Here is a 15,819-nt window from a genome sequence, read left to right as displayed (position 1 = left end):
CTTGTTCCATGTTCTATGTAATGATTAAACAGAGAACCATTCTGAAAAGTTGCACTTATCTGACTCGACAGAACGGTGGAGACAGTTTCATTGGATTTTTGTCTCGTTGGCTCCTGAGTTGGAAGATGAGCTTTGATGTGTTGAATGATCTTTTGTCAACTGCAATGTCTCTATTGGACTATTGAATACACAATGTATCTATCATACAATAAAACACAATGTATACATTAGCTAATAGCATCTGTCATGAATCAAAACAATACACATAACATTCTGAAAGGTTGACTCTGATTTATCTTCACAGATGTTGCCAGACCTGCTGAGCTTTTCCAGTAACTTCTGTTAACAACGAACGAAAGTGCTGGAGAAACTCAGCAGGTCTGGGAGCATAGTCAAAAAGTGTGGCGTTGGAAAAGCACAGCCAATCAGGCAGCATCCGAGGAGCATGAGAGTCGATGTTTCAGGTATAAGCTCTTCATCAGGAATGTGCAGTGGTGGGGGCCCAAGGGGGTGAGAGATAAATGGGACGGGGGTGCTGGGGGAAGGTAGCTTGGAAGACGATAGGTGGATACAGGTGAGAGGTGATAGTGATGGATCGGAGTGGAGGGTGGAGCGGATAGGTGGGAAGGAAGCTGGACAGGTAGGACAGTTTAAGAGGGTGGTGCCGAGTTAGAGGGTTGGAACTAGAATAAGGTGGGGGAGCGGAGATGAGGAACCTGTTTAAATCGATGTTAATGCCATGTCGTTGGAGGGTCCCAAGGCAGAAGATGAGGCATTCTTCCTCTAGGTGCCAGGTGGCTAGCATGTGGTGGTGGAGGCAGCCCAGGACTTGCATGTCCTTGACAGTGGGAGGGGAAGTTGAAGTGGTCGGCCACAGGGTGGTGGGGTTGTAACATGTAGAGACAGCGAGAAACAGATTTAAGTTTCAAATCCTGTAACCCTCACTGTTAGGTTTTGTAACAGTGTAAAGCAGTCTACAAATTCTGATAAGAGATTTTTAAGCTTTTTCTTAGGATTACAGTGCATGCCTATTTAATGCATCTGATATTTATGAGCCTGCTGGGTAATTATATATTATTTATTAGTGTGTGAACTAAATCTGTATTTGTATTTTCAGATTTTGCAATAGGCTGTTATTTTTCTCAATTCCTCCATCTCCATCTCATTTACTCTGAAGAGGAGACGTTCCACTCCCAAGCATCCTAGATGTCCACCTATTTTAAACAACGTGCTTTCCCTCCACCCCTGCCCCAACATTCAGACAGACCTCCACTGAACCTCCTTCATTCCCCTTTCCATTTTTCTAAACAGCTCCCCTCACCAAATGCAATAAAAACAAGGTTCCCCCTTGTCCTCACCTTCGACGCCACCAGTCTCCAAATCCAACGCAGCATCCTGATACACTTCCGCCAACTGTAAAGAGACCCCTCTGCACCCCTCTTTCCTTCTGCAAGGACCGTTCTCTTTGTCAGTCGTTGATTTGTGCCACTCTCCCCACCAACCTCCCCAAACATCCCGGTATCTTCCCCTGAAACCGGAAAAGATGCAAAACGTCCTGGCACACCACCCTCCTCACCCTCCATCCAGAGCCCCAAAAGGTCCTTCCAGGTGAGATAGAGGTTCACCAGCCTCTCCATCAACCTAGTTTGCTGCATCCGCTGTGGTCTTCTCTACATCGGTGAGACCAAATGTAAACTAACGGAACATTTTGACAAGCATCATAGAAGGGCCCATAAGGGCCAGCCTCACCTCCTGGTCACTGCCCATTTCAATTCCTCCTCCTGCTCCTTCTCCAACATGTCCACCCTTGGCCTCCTCCATTACCACAGTGAACCAGACCGCAAATTGGAGGAACAACACCTCATCTTCTGCCTAGGCAGCCTACAGCCCGGAGGACTCAACACTGAGTTCTCCAATTTCAAATAACCTCCCTTCCCATCCCCTGACTCCCTTTCCAACTCCTCCCCATCCCTTTCACTCCACCGACCGTCTCTTCCTTGCAGTTACCAACTGGAATTATTCCTCCCATCAACCAACTAATTTGTACCCATTACCTGTGGTCACTTATCCCTACCTTGCCACTCTGCCCCTCTACCCACCAAAACCCTCTCCCCACACTCCCCCCTCCAACTTTACCTGCAGCTCCCCCACCCCCTACCTCTAATCCTGAAGAAGGGTTATACCCAAAACATTGATTTCTCCACCTCCCAATGCTGCCTGGCTTGCTGTGCTCATCCAGCCTCCAGCCTGTCTACTCTAGATTTGAAGCAAGGTAGAAACAATGACTGCAGTTAAATAATAAGATCAAGGGAAATCAAACAAGACAAACCACATTGGCTGTGGAAAATGCCCAGTAAACTAATGCCTGCTGAACCAAAATAGAAGTTGCTGGAAAAGCTCAGCAGGTCTGGTGAAGACAAATCAGAGTTAACGTTTTGAGTTCAGTGTCCCTTCCTCACCAGACCTGAAAACGTTACCTCTGATGCTGCCTTCACAGATGCTGCCAGACTTGCTGAGATTTTCCAATAACTTCTGTTTTAGTTTTAGATTTACAGCATCCGCAGTTCTTTCGGTTTTTATAATATTGGTACATGTAACCTGAAACAAACCAAAGTTGTCGCACAAAGCTAGTAAATTATGATCTGTAGTATTAACATAAAACATAAAGAGCTCAGGCACTAGCCTGATCCTTGCTGCAACCTGCTGGCATGAAGTTTAAACCTAGGTCTGCTATGTCATCATTTTGAAAGTGGACATCAGGCTAACCAATTTCCAATATGCTTAGACTGTCCACATTTGCTCACTCCCACACTATAGCCATAAATATGTTACAAAGCCCAACCATTATCTCTGCTAAACCTGGAAATCAATATCATGTGTTTTGAAGATTATTTAATGTTGACTGTTAGCATTTCTAGAATACCCATTACTACCATTTATCTATTTTACTTGGATTACGGGTAACTGGAGACAGGGAGCTGATGCTTGCAACCCAAAACTATTTAGTCATAGACTCACAGAGTCATACAGCACCAAAACAGACCTTTCAATCCAACCAATGCATGCTGACTATAATCCCAAACTAAACTAGTCCCACCTGCCTGCTCTTGGCCCATATCCCTCCAAACCTTTCATATTCATGCACTTATCCAAATGTTTTTTAAATATAGCCATGTTTACCAATTCCTCTGGAAGTTCATTTCATATGCCAACCATTCTGTATAAAAAAAGTTTGCCCATCGTGTCTTTTTCAAATCTTTCTCCTCACTAGGGAAAAGACAGCTGCCATTCACCTTATCTATACCTCTTGTGGTTTTATAATCCTCAATAAGGTCACCCCTCAACCTCCTACACTTGTGTGGAGAAAGTTCCAGCCGATCCAACCTCTCCCAATAACTCAAACTGGCAACATTTGGCAAATCTCTTCTGAACCCGCTCCAGCTTAATAATATCCCTATAACAGGATGACCAAAACTGGACACAGTACTCAAGAAGAGGCCTCACTAATGTACCAACTCCCATACTCAAAAATCTGAGCAATGAGGTAAGTGTGCTAAATGCCTTCTTAACCACCCTATCTGCTTGTGACACAAACTTCAAAGGATTAGTGTCTTTATAAGATTTTAGGTGGGTGTGTAAAATCATGACATATTGTTCTCAACATAAAAAATAAGAATTTTTCATAAAGGGGGTCTTCATTTTTTTTTTACATTGCGATGTCCCAAAGTACAGTAGTCCCTCTAAACCTGCAGGGGATATGTTCCACAAGCTACCGCAGAAATCTGAAACCACGGATAACAACGAACCCATTCATTTCAATGGGAAATTTACCTTCCTGGCAGCCTCCTGGTCCATGGTTCTGGAAGGTTCCCTTTAATATGTTCGGCTCATGGGAAACCACGGGTAACTGAAATTGTGCAAAACGATTCCACTGATACAGGGATCGCCCTGTAGTTCATGGCCATGAATTGCTCTACAACATTGCTTTGTAAATAAATATGACAAACAGTTGGGGACAGGAATGTCTTGTAAAAATAGTAAAGTTAAATGACCAACTCACCTATTTTGGTTGACTTTATTGGAAGGATTAATGTTGACAAGAATTTTCTTGAAGAGTACCTTGGGATTTTCTTGAAGAGTATCTGCCCTTTCTTGAAGAGTATCTTGGGATTTTCTTTATATGTATCAACACAATGCTTCATTTTAAACATCTCATTTGACAGATGACACTAGTAATAAAGCAGTACTCGCTCTGTACAACTGAACTATCACATTTCTGGCTGGCACATGCATTTTGTAATAAGTAATTTAGATTTTATAACTTATAGAAAGTTAAACATTTGTGATTACTTTTGACGCCAATGTTATTATTTGAATAGTTCAGGACAAATCTCAAAATTTAGTGAGGTAATCTTTACGTAACCACAATTTAGCAAGAAGCAGATATGTTCATTAAATTTCAAAAAACTGCTTTTGGGAAACAATGATGATTTATATAAATGGATCCTTGTGTGAAAATCCAAAGAGAAAATGGGTTTAACGAGCTCATCTGGTGAAATGGGTTTTATTTAATTGTAGCTTTAAGTGGTAATTTTGTGTTTGTTTTCAATTACATTTTTTTCTACTTTTAGCTGTTTTCGAGTTCTTAAACAATTATAATTGTGATACAAATAGCTAGTTTTAGAACTCGAACACAGGAAAACAAAGGCTAGCTTAGGTAGTCTGCTTGGCAAAGAACGACAGCACAATGACAAGCCAATAGTGAGTTCCTTGAAGGTGTAGGAAAATGCAGTTTAGGATGTGTACTTGCATACATAACTGATAAAAGAAAATGGGAAAAAGTAATAGCTGTGCATTGTAACCTCAACTTCTTCATAATAATGACAGTCAAGGTAGGACAGTCAGTCCATCTTAATTCATCAATTCAAGATCCTAAAGACTTTTGACTGCAACATCCAACTGTTTTCTAAATGAAAGAATTTTGCCCAGCATTAATGTAAAACAAAGAACTGTGGATGCTGGAAATCTGAAATAAAAGCAGAAATTGCTGGAGAAATCCAGCAGCCTGGCAGCACAGTGTAGAGAAAGCAGAGCTAATATTTTGGGTCCAGTGGTCAATGGTTAGTGTTCTCAAGAAGGGTCACTGGACTCAAAGTATTGACTCTGCTTTCTCTCCAGAGATACTGTCGCACCTGCAGAGTTTATCCAGCAAATTCTGGGTTTTGCCCTGCATTAGCTGGTAGCTGGTCTACACATTCATAATTATTTATGTGACAAAGCATTTACTGAGATTGCCTTTTCCTGGTTTGAGAGTCACTGTCTTGTTTCGAAACTTGAGTGGCTCAAGATTAATTAGAAACAATGCAAAATAAAACAATAGGTTAAAACAAAGCAAAAAGATCAAACTGGACTTGGCAAGAAGGTTATTTGTTTATGCCAGTGTGCCTTGGTGGACAGATGTAGGTTTTATTACAACAAAGGAAATAATACAACTTATAAAATTTCTTTCACAGGATGTGGAGATTGTTAGCTGGCCCAACATTTATTACCCGTCCCTAACTGGCATGACTCTGCCCTGTCACTTTGTAATTACCTTTCATAGAATCATAGATTCATATAGTCGAGGTGGTCCTTCGGCCCATTGAGTCATCACCAAAACAACTATGCTAAATATAAGTTTAATACAGTTATTTCTGACCCAAGTTTCCCATTCTCAAGCTGAATGTTAAATTCTACTATGTTATGGTCACTGTCTCCTAAGAAATCTTTTACCCTGATATCACGTATTAAACTTGCCTCATTACACATTAACAGATCCAAAATGGCCAGGCCCCAGTTAGCTCAATAATATATTGTTCCAGACAGCTGCTCAAATAACCTCTATGAATTCCTGCTTATGGCTACCTCTCTCCATTTGAAAGGTTGGTGGTGAATTACCTTCTTGAACCCTTGAAATCCATAGGGTCTAAGGTTCACCTACAGTCCTATTCAGATAGGAATTTCAGGAATTTGACCCAACAACAATGAAGATATGGTTGTATAGTTCCAAGTCTGAATTAGGGGACACTTGCAAATGTTGGTGTACCCAGATATTGACTGCCCTTATCATTTGAGTTTGTAGAGGTTATGAGTTTGGAGGGAGCCTTGATGAGTTGTTTTAGATTATTCTGTAGATGGTAAACATAGGTGCCACTGTGAATTGGTGGCGAAAGGCACAAATTTTGGGATTCCAATCAAACAGGCTGCTTTGCTCTCGATGGCATTGAGTTTCTTGAGTGTTGTTGAAGATGCACTCATCCAAGCTATGGGGAGTATTCTATCAAATTCCTGATTTGAGCCCTTTAAATGGTGGACAAGCAGGTCAGAATCAGAACATGAGTTATTTCCTGCATCAACCTGCCTTTTTATCAACAGCAAAATATGACTGGTCCACTTCAGTTTCTGGTAAATGACAACCTTCTACATGTTGATAGTAGGGGATACAACAATGATAGTGCTATTGAACATCAAGGAATGATTGTTAGATTTTCTCTTGTTGAAGATGCCTGACATTGGTTTGGTGCAATTGAAACTAACCACTTATCAGGATATTGTCCAGGTCTTGCTGCAGATAAACACAACCTGCTTCAGTGGAATGAATGATGCTGAATATTGTGCAATAATCATGCAAACATCCCCACTTATGACTTTATGATGGTATGAACATGATTGATAAAGCTGCTGAAGCTGGTTAGGCCTAGCACACCATCGTAGAATGTAGAACATAGAACAGTACAGCACAGTACACGTCCTTCGGCCCTCAATGTTGTGCCAGCCTTTTATCCTCTCAGATCAGACTAACCTACATACCCTTCAATGTACTATCTTCCATGTGCCTATCCAAGAGTCGCTTAAATGTCCCTAATGAATCTGTCTCTACTACCACTGCTGACAGTGCATTCCATGCACCCACCACTGTCTGAGTAAAGAACCTACCTCTGACATCTCCCTGAAATCTTCCTCCAATCACCTTAAAATTATACCCCCTCATGATAAACATTTCTACCCTGGGAAAAAGTCTCTGTCTATCCATTCTATTTATGCTTCTCAACATCTTGTGCATCTCCAACAAGTCACCTCTCATCCTTCTTAGCTCTAATGAGAAAAGCCCTAGTTCCCTCAATATTTCTTCATAAGACATGCCCTCCATTCCAGACAGCATCGTGGTAAATCTCGTCTGCACTCTCACTAAAGCTTCCACATCCTTCCTATAGTGAGGCGACCAGAACTAAACACAATATTTCAAGTTTGGTCTAACCAGGGCTTTATAGAGCTGCAGCATAACCTCATGGCTCTTAAACTCAATCCCCCTGCTATTGAAAACCAAGAACTCCAGTGGCAATGGCCCACAATTAAGACAACTGACATTCAATGACCACAACCATTTTCCTTTCAGCTAAGCATGGCTGCAAATAATGGAACATTTTGCCCTGATTCCCATTGATTCCAATTTTGCTCAGGCTCCCTGATGCCACAGATGTTCAAATGCTGTTTCTGATGTCAAGTACAGTCAACCTCACTTGGCCCTTAAGTTCTGCTCTTATATTCACAGCTGTAATGAGGTCAGGGGCTTGGTGGCCCTGTCAAAACCCAAACTGAATGTCAGTAAGCAGATTCTACCAGCTGTTTCAATGTACTGTTGGCAAAACCTCTCTCCACTTTGCTGAAGAATGAAAGTCAATTGATGGGGCATTAGTTGGCCAAGTTTGACTTACCCTGCTTTTCATGGGCAAGTTTTCACTTTGCCAGGTAGATGTCAGCATTGTAGCTATACTGGAACTGTTTGGCTTTCAGGTGGCTTCAAGCTGAAAATATTCTACCTCAGCTACATAATAACTCCAGGAAGAAGCTATTTGATGTTCCAGTCTAAAAGTTGAAGAACAAATGTCTTACCTGTCAAGATGTAGGATATGTTGTTGTAAAAGTAATGTTTTAGGTACTGTACCAGAGGTATGTTTTGGGGTACCATACAAAACCTGTTTTGTTTTGTTTTTCCTTTTCAATTTATGATGGAGTGTTTTGGGATGAATAGGACTTTATTTTTACTGTGTGTCTATAAATCCTTGCGTCAGTGTTATGAGTCGATGGTTTGGTCTATTTTATTAGGTTTCAATTTTCCTTGTTGATAAACTTCTGCTTTATTTTTAAATCTGGTGCATTGTGTGCTTATGTTTCAGTAAGACTCATAAATTTGAGATAGTTCTTCAGCCCATCAAGTCTTATCACTGAAAATGATCTTAAATCTACGTTTAATACAGCTATTTCTGACAAGTTCCCACCCTCATTAAAATCCAAAACAAATCCAAATATGGTCTATCAAGCCAGGGAGCAACTTGGATTGTAACACTTTTTATATCTTTTGCTAGTTTACCCTCAAAATTTATTTTCACACTTTAGACTTTTTTATCATGGGATCCTTCTTCTTAACTGAGATTTTTTTTGCTGGCAAGTCATAAATTAGTTTCTTAAGCATCTGCTATTGTTCTTGAATGTTCCTTTCTGCTAAACTCCTTTCACAGTCTACTCCAGATGACTCTGCCCTGTCACTTTGTAATTACCTTTCATAGATTCATATAGTAGAGGTGGTCCTTCGGCCCATTGAGTCATCACCAAAACAACTATGCTAAATATAAGTTTAATACAGATATTTCTGACCCAAGTTTCCCATTCTCAAGCTGAATGTTAAATTCTACTATGTTATGGTCACTGTCTCCTAAGAAATCCTTTACCCTGATATCACATATTAAACTTGCCTCATTACACATTAACAGATCCAAAATGGCCAGGCCCCAGTTAGCTCAATAATATATTGTTCCAGACAGCTGCTCAAATAACCTCTATGAATTCCTGCTTATGGCTACCTCTCTTCATTTGATTTTCCCAAACTACAATGAAGATTAGAGTCACCCTTTATCTATATCTTCACTCCAATTATTTTCTCTCATCGCAGTCTGGCATTTTTAAATAGATTTACTGATTCTCATACCCATGGCTTCTGGTGCTTTTCTGCAGACACACAGTATATTTCCACCATGTGGCTCAATATCATCTACAACGCAAGTGACCATGTCACATTTGCTCAGTTATAATATCAGGACATTCAGAAAGAGGAAGTGTTTCAGCACCAATCTTTGACACAATTCAGCTCAGATGTGAATTTCTCATTGTCACTCACAATACTTCTTACTTTTGTCTGGCACTCAACTGTTCACGCAGGGAAACCATTATGTGTTGCTGCTGATCCGAAGTTTGGATTCATGGGGAGGCTTAGTGACAGGAAAGATATCCATCTGTTTAACCTTGTCGCACATCCAAATGATAATTGAATTAAATGTGGAACATGAAAAACAAATGTAAAAGTGTCTAAAGTATGGCTCTGGTTCTTTGCTTTACCAGCGGGCTTAATAGATCATTAACTAAATGATTTTGATTCCCTCTGCTTTGAACTGAACAAATCAGGCCTCATTCCTGAAGAAGAGCTTTTTGCCAGAAATGTTGACTTTCCTGCTCCTCGGATGCTGCCTGACCTGCTGTGCTTTTCCAGCACCATTCTAATCTTGACTCTGATCTCCAGCATCTGCAGTCCTCACTTTCACCCAATTAAAACTGAGCCAGAGTCAAAGTTATGGACAGAGGCAGGAGAATTGTACCAAGTCCAGGATTCGGAGCAAGTGATGGAATGGGACATACACTTTGCAAAAAAAGGATTTGTGGATGGAGGGGTGAAATTACTCCTAAGCAGCCACGGTTATTTTGAAAAATAATGGGACATTTTTATGTTCAGTGTTCAAATGTTCAAGGAGCAGAACATTGCCGCATTATACTTCCACATGCGTCATTATCCCTTTAGTATCCCTTGCAGTTGACTGTTTTTATGTTTTAAAGTACCATAACAATTTGTGTTGAGTTGTTGCAGCTTAGGTCAACTCTACCCTTGCCAAACATTCAAACCCATTGCAGTCTGGAGCCTCCCCACACCCCATGCTCAAAGCCCAAGAGCACTGAGCTTAATTATAATCATCTCAATTTCAAAGACTAGCTAACTTTGCATTGATTAGGAATAAACATAAGACTCTTCCGGTTTGTACACATAAAGACATCATTTGTTAAAGTGCTTGAATATTTTTAATCACAGGACTGAGAAAGCTGGAAAGCATTTGTCATTGTTTACATGATTCTGTTACAGTTTCTTGATTTTAAGAATTGGTTCAGATAGAAAAAGATGCTGGTGTGTATGAAGCATCCCATCGTATCTGATCAAATGATTTTCTACATGGCCTTAGACTGTACTGTGAGATTTTGACATGCCGTTCATGTACGCCATAAAGTTGAAGTTAGGTCACAAATCAGCCTTGATGAAACAAGCTTAAGGGGCTAAACAATTCACTCCAATTCCTATTTTTCTTAACGGTGAATGAAACAAATTATACATAACAATGCAATTTTATCTCTGCATTTAATTAAATGCATCTGTTCATTTTTTTCATACTATAAAAACATTTCTTTCATTTTCCATGGTCTCCTTTAGTTTATGTTTCTTTTGACTAAAACTGTAGCTTTAGATCTTGAATCCAGATTGAATCTGCCTTATAGACCAAAAAGCAATGACAAAACAGCCCTGCCATAGACTGGAGTAACTGTAACAAAGTCAAATAGACCTACTCTATTTGATTAGCACTATTCAAGTCAATGTTTCTTTTTAGAGGTTGATTTTGTGCCTATTTGCCACAATGTTCAACATCACTGTTGGATGATTAAATCCTCATACAGGCTTTAACAATTACCTTCCACACTTTTCATGTAAACAATGGATTCATGTTTTCAATGCAGATCTTCTCTATGGTTTCAGAATTTCCCACACCAGTAACAAATCGTGAAGGTGAAATGGTAAGTTAATGTCAGAGCTGGGGCGGTTGTTATTTCAAAACAGTGCTACTGATGAAGAATGGAATTTGTGGATTGTGATTTTATTTCAAAGTATTTTACAAGGCTGACAAAGTGGGAGTTTCTCAGAGCTTGGCTGAAGAGGGGAAGGAATGATGTGGGGTTAGACTGAGGGAATAAGGAAAAGAAAGAGAGGATAAAAGAAAAGGGAGAGACACACAAAGGAAAAATAAAGGAGAAACAATAAACATAAACTGAGGATAAAAGAAAAGAAGGAGAAATAGACAGGGAAAATGCAGGAGGAATTTATGGACGGCACGGTGGCACAGTGTTTAACATTGCTGCCTCACAGCGCCAGAGACTCGGGTTCATGCCTCAGACAATTGTCTGTGTGGAGTTTGCACATTCTCCCTGTGTCTGTGTGGGTTTCCTCTGCATGCTTTAGTTTCCTCCCACAGTCCAAAAATGTGCAGGTTAGGCAAATTCGCATGCTAAATTGCACCTAGTGTTAGGTGAAGGGGTAAATGTAGGGGAATAGTCTGGGTGGGTTGCTCTTCAGAGGGTTGTTGAAGAGCCTATTTCCACACTGTAAGAAATCTTAAAAAAAAGAAAACAGCCCCAGTCTGTTCAGCCTCTCCCTATAGCTCCAACCCTGGCAACATCCTTGTAAACTTTTTCCGAACCCTTTCAAGTTTCACAACATCTTTCCGATAGGAAGGAGACCAGAATTGCGCACAATATTCCAACAGTGACCTAACCAATGTCCTATACAGCCGCAACATGACGTCCCAACTCCTGTACTCAATACTCTGACCAATAAAAGAAAGCATACCAAACGCCTTCATCACTAAGGAAAAGGAAGAGAGATGGAAAAGGAAAATAGATGAGGAATGATAAACAAAAAGTGAGGATTAAAAGAAAAGGGAGACAGAACGGAAAAATAAAGGAGGAATAATAAAAATAATAAACAGAAAGTGAGGATAAAGGAAAAGGGAGAGAGACAGAAAGAGAAAATAGAGTGTTATAGACCAGGCCTGACCCCTTCAAAACATTTCAAGAAAATAGCCCAGATCCTAACTTTGCTAGTTGTTTTAAGCAGATGTAACATAGACATTCCAGGAGTGATGCAGTTGGTCAAGCCACTTAGTTTTAAACAAAACAAACTTTATTTACAAGATTACCAAATGAAACAGAAACAAAAGAGAACAGAATAAAGAATAACTTAACCGATCCGAAAACCCAACGGATCATCCCAACTGAATGATTTTGTTCAGAATACTTGCTACAATCTGTATAAATACAGTTTGGCATAAAAGGTAAAATCAAACACAGCGTCTTACAGGAAAGAAGGCAGAAAGAGAGTACCAGCAGGGATCTGCTTCTTTGGGTCCATCAAGTTCACAACTGCCTGACCGCTTTCAGAGAAAAGCCAGACGGGTAAAACAAACCAAGCCAGAGAAAAGCTGAGCTGGGAGTACTTGCCACTCCCAGTCCATTGTGGAAGTGTTTTTAAATGTGAAAGCCTCTTGCCTCTGGCAGTATCTGCTAGCTATAATCGTACTGGCCCGAAAACCCATTCAACTCAGATGTTTCAGAGTCTGTTTTACTAACTTGCTGAAAAAGAACAAGGAGAACATAACAGGGAGAAAGTGAGGACTGCAGATGCTGGAGACCAGAGTTTAAAAATGTGGTGCTGGAAAAACACAGCAGGTCAGGCAGCATCAGAGGAGCAGGAGAATCGTGCATAAGCCCTTTGTCAGGAATGAGGCTGGTGTGCCAAGTGGGCTGAGATGAAAGGTAGGGGGGAGGGAATTTGGGGGAGGGGCGCTGGGAATACGATAGGTGGAAGGAGGGGAGGGTGAGGGTGATAGGCCAGAGAGGGGATGGGGGCGGAGAGGTCGGGAAGAAGATTGCAGGTCAAGAGGGCAGTGCTGATCCGGGGGTTGGGGAGAGAGGGAACACTGGGGGAGAGGGGGGAATCACACTGGGGGGGGGGGGGAATCACACTGGGGGGGGGGGGGGGAATCACACTGGGGGGGGGGGAATCACACTGGGGGGGGGGGGGAATCACACTGGGGGGGGGGGGAAATCACACTGTGGGGGGGGGGAAATCACACTGGGGGGGGGAAATCACACTGGGGGGGGGGGAATCACACTGGGGGGGGGAATCACACTGGGGGGGGGGAATCACACTGGGGGGGGGAATCACACTGGGGGGGGAATCACACGGGGGGGGAATCACACTGGGGGGGGAATCACACTGGGGGGGGGAATCACACTGGGGGGGGAATCACACTGGGGGGGGGAATCACACTGGGGGGGGAATCACACTGGGGGGGGGAATCACACTGGGGGGGGGAATCACACTGGAGGGGGGTAACACACTGGAGGGGGAACACACCGGAGAGGGGAGGGGGAACACTGGGGGGAAGAGGGGGGAACACACTGGGGAGGGGAGAACACACTGGGGGGAGAGGGGGAACACACTGGGAAAGGGGTGAAACAAATGGGGAAGGGGAGGTGGGGGAGTGAGAGCTGAAGGGAAATGGGGTTCAGAGGAGGTGTGTGGGATGCACAGCATCTAGTGGTGAAGGGCTTGGGGAGATCCTGTGCACCAAGCTGGGCTCTGGGTACAGCCGCACATAGACTGCATCCTTGGGGGGGGGGGATGTATGTGTGTCAATGCCCTTTTCCCTTGGGGTGGGGGGGAACAATGTGTATGTGTATAAATGCTATCATCCTCTGGGGAAATGGGGACAATGTGTATGTGCATAAAAACCCTTCCCTAGGAGGGGGTGGGGAAGCAATGTGTATGTATATAAATGCTTTCCTTTATGGGGGGGAGGGGGGATTTGTGTAAATGGCCCCTACCCTGGGGGGGCAATGTGTATGTGTATAAAGGCCCCCTTCCCTGAGGCGGTGTAACTCTCCCCCAGCAGTGGGGGGGGGGGGAGAGGGGAGAGACAGAATGAGACAATAAAGGAGGAATAATAAACAGAAAGTGAGAAAGGAGAAGGAGATGAAATGGGAAAACAGAGCAGGAATAACGCTCCCTGTTCGCCCCTCCCCCCGAATTCACTTCAAGCCGGACCGAGCCACAGCGCGTTTCCGCTAAGCGGCGGGCACGCGCGCCAGGCCCGCTCCCGCCCGGCCTCGGGGGCGCGCACGTTAGCCTGACGTTGGTTTATTTTGCGCAGTCGGTGAGCGGGGCCGGAGTCGGTGGATTGTCCGCCGCCGGCTCTGTCCGTGTCCCCGAGCCCGTTACTGTCACAGTCACAGTCAGAGTGAAGGTGAGTGTCCGGGTGAGGGGCAGGGGGATCACACTGGGAGGGGAGGGGGAGGGGGAACACACTGGGAGGGGAGGGGTGAGGGGGAACACACTGGGAGGGGAGGGGTGAGGGGGAACACACTGGGAGGGGAGGGGTGAGGGGGAACACACTGGGAGGGGAGGGGTGAGGGGGAACACACTGGGAGGGGAGGGGGAGGGGGAACACACTGGGAGGGGAGGGGTGAGGGGGAACACACTGGGAGGGGAGGGGTGAGGGGGAACACACTGGGAGGGGAGGGGTGAGGGGGAACACACTGGGAGGGGAGGGGTGAGGGGGAACACACTGGGAGGGGAGGGGAGGGGTGAGGGAGAACACACTGGGAGGGGAGGGGAGGGGTGAGGGAGAACACACTGGGAGGGGAGACACACTGGGAGGGGAGAGGGGAGGGGGAACACACTGGGAGGGGAGAGGGGAGGGGGAACACACTGGGAGGGGAGAGGGGAGGGGGGAACACACTGGGAGGGGAGAGGGGAGGGGGGAACACACTGGGAGGGGAGAGGGGAGGGGGGAACACACTGGGAGGGGAGAGGGGAGGGGGAACACACTGGGAGGGGAGGGGTGAGGGGGAACACACTGGGAGGGGAGGGGAGGGGTGAGGGAGAACACACTGGGAGGGGAGACACACTGGGAGGGGAGAGGGGAGGGGGAACACACTGGGAGGGGAGAGGGGAGGGGGAACACACTGGGAGGGGAGAGGGGAGGGGGAACACACTGGGAGGGGAGAGGGGAGGGGAGAGGGGAGAGGGGAGGGGGAACACACTGGGAGGGGAGAGGGGAGGGGGAACACACTGGGAGGGGAGAGGGGAGGGGGAACACACTGGGAGGGGAGACACACTGGGAGGGGAGAGGGGAGGGGGAACACACTGGGAGAGGGGAGGGGGAACACACTGGGAGGGGGAACACACTGGGAGAGGGGAGGGGGAACACACTGGGAGGGGAGAGGGGAGAGGGGAGGGGGATCACACTGGGAGGGGAGAGGGGAGGGGGATCACACTGGGAGGGGAGGGGGATCACACTGGGAGGGGAGAGGGGAGAGGGGGGAGGGGAGAGGGGAGAGGGGAGGGGGATCACACTGGGAGGGGGAGGGGAGAGGGGAGGGGGATCACACTGGGAGGGGAGAGGGGAAAGGGGAGGGGGATCACACTGGGAGGGGGGAGGGGAGAGGGGAGGGGGATCACACTGGGAGGGGGGAGGGGAGAGGGGAGGGGGATCACACTGGGAGGGGGGAGGGGAGGGGGATCACACTGGGAGGGGGGAGGGGAGGGGGATCACACTGGGAGGGGGGAGGGGAGAGGGGAGGGGGATCACACTGGGAGGGGGGAGGGGAGAAGGGAGGGGGATCACACTGGGAGGGGAGGGGAGGGGAGAAGGGAGGGGAGGGGAGAAGGGAGGGGGATCACACTGGGAGGGGAGAAGGGAGGGGGAACACACTGGGAGGGGAGGGGGATCACACTGGGAGGGGAGAGGGGAGAGGGGAGGGGGAACACACTGGGAGGGGAGGGGGAACACACTGGGAGGGGAGAGGGGAGGGGGAACACACTGGGTGGGGAGAGGGGAGGGGGAACAC

General features: G+C 45.3%; 1 protein-coding gene across 1 annotated transcript in view; it reads left to right on the top strand.

Annotated features, from left to right (window-relative positions):
- The first annotated feature begins 14,084 nt into the window (after positions 1-14,084).
- The window catches only part of mapk8a (mitogen-activated protein kinase 8a), a 120,370-nt gene continuing 118,635 nt past the window's right edge, over positions 14,085-15,819 (top strand). Inside the window, exon 1 of the mRNA XM_087982346.1 lies at positions 14,085-14,213. The gene's annotated coding sequence lies outside the window, so the exon portion shown is untranslated. The remainder of the gene's footprint in view (positions 14,214-15,819) is intronic.

Source organism: Chiloscyllium plagiosum, unplaced genomic scaffold (assembly GCF_037043375.1).
Source record: "Chiloscyllium plagiosum isolate Xiang-an unplaced genomic scaffold, Cpla_swu_hap1 HiC_scaffold_43, whole genome shotgun sequence".
NCBI lineage: Eukaryota > Metazoa > Chordata > Chondrichthyes > Orectolobiformes > Hemiscylliidae > Chiloscyllium > Chiloscyllium plagiosum.
Note: the sequence above shows the minus strand (reverse complement) of the source record. Positions and strands in the feature narration are given on the sequence as shown.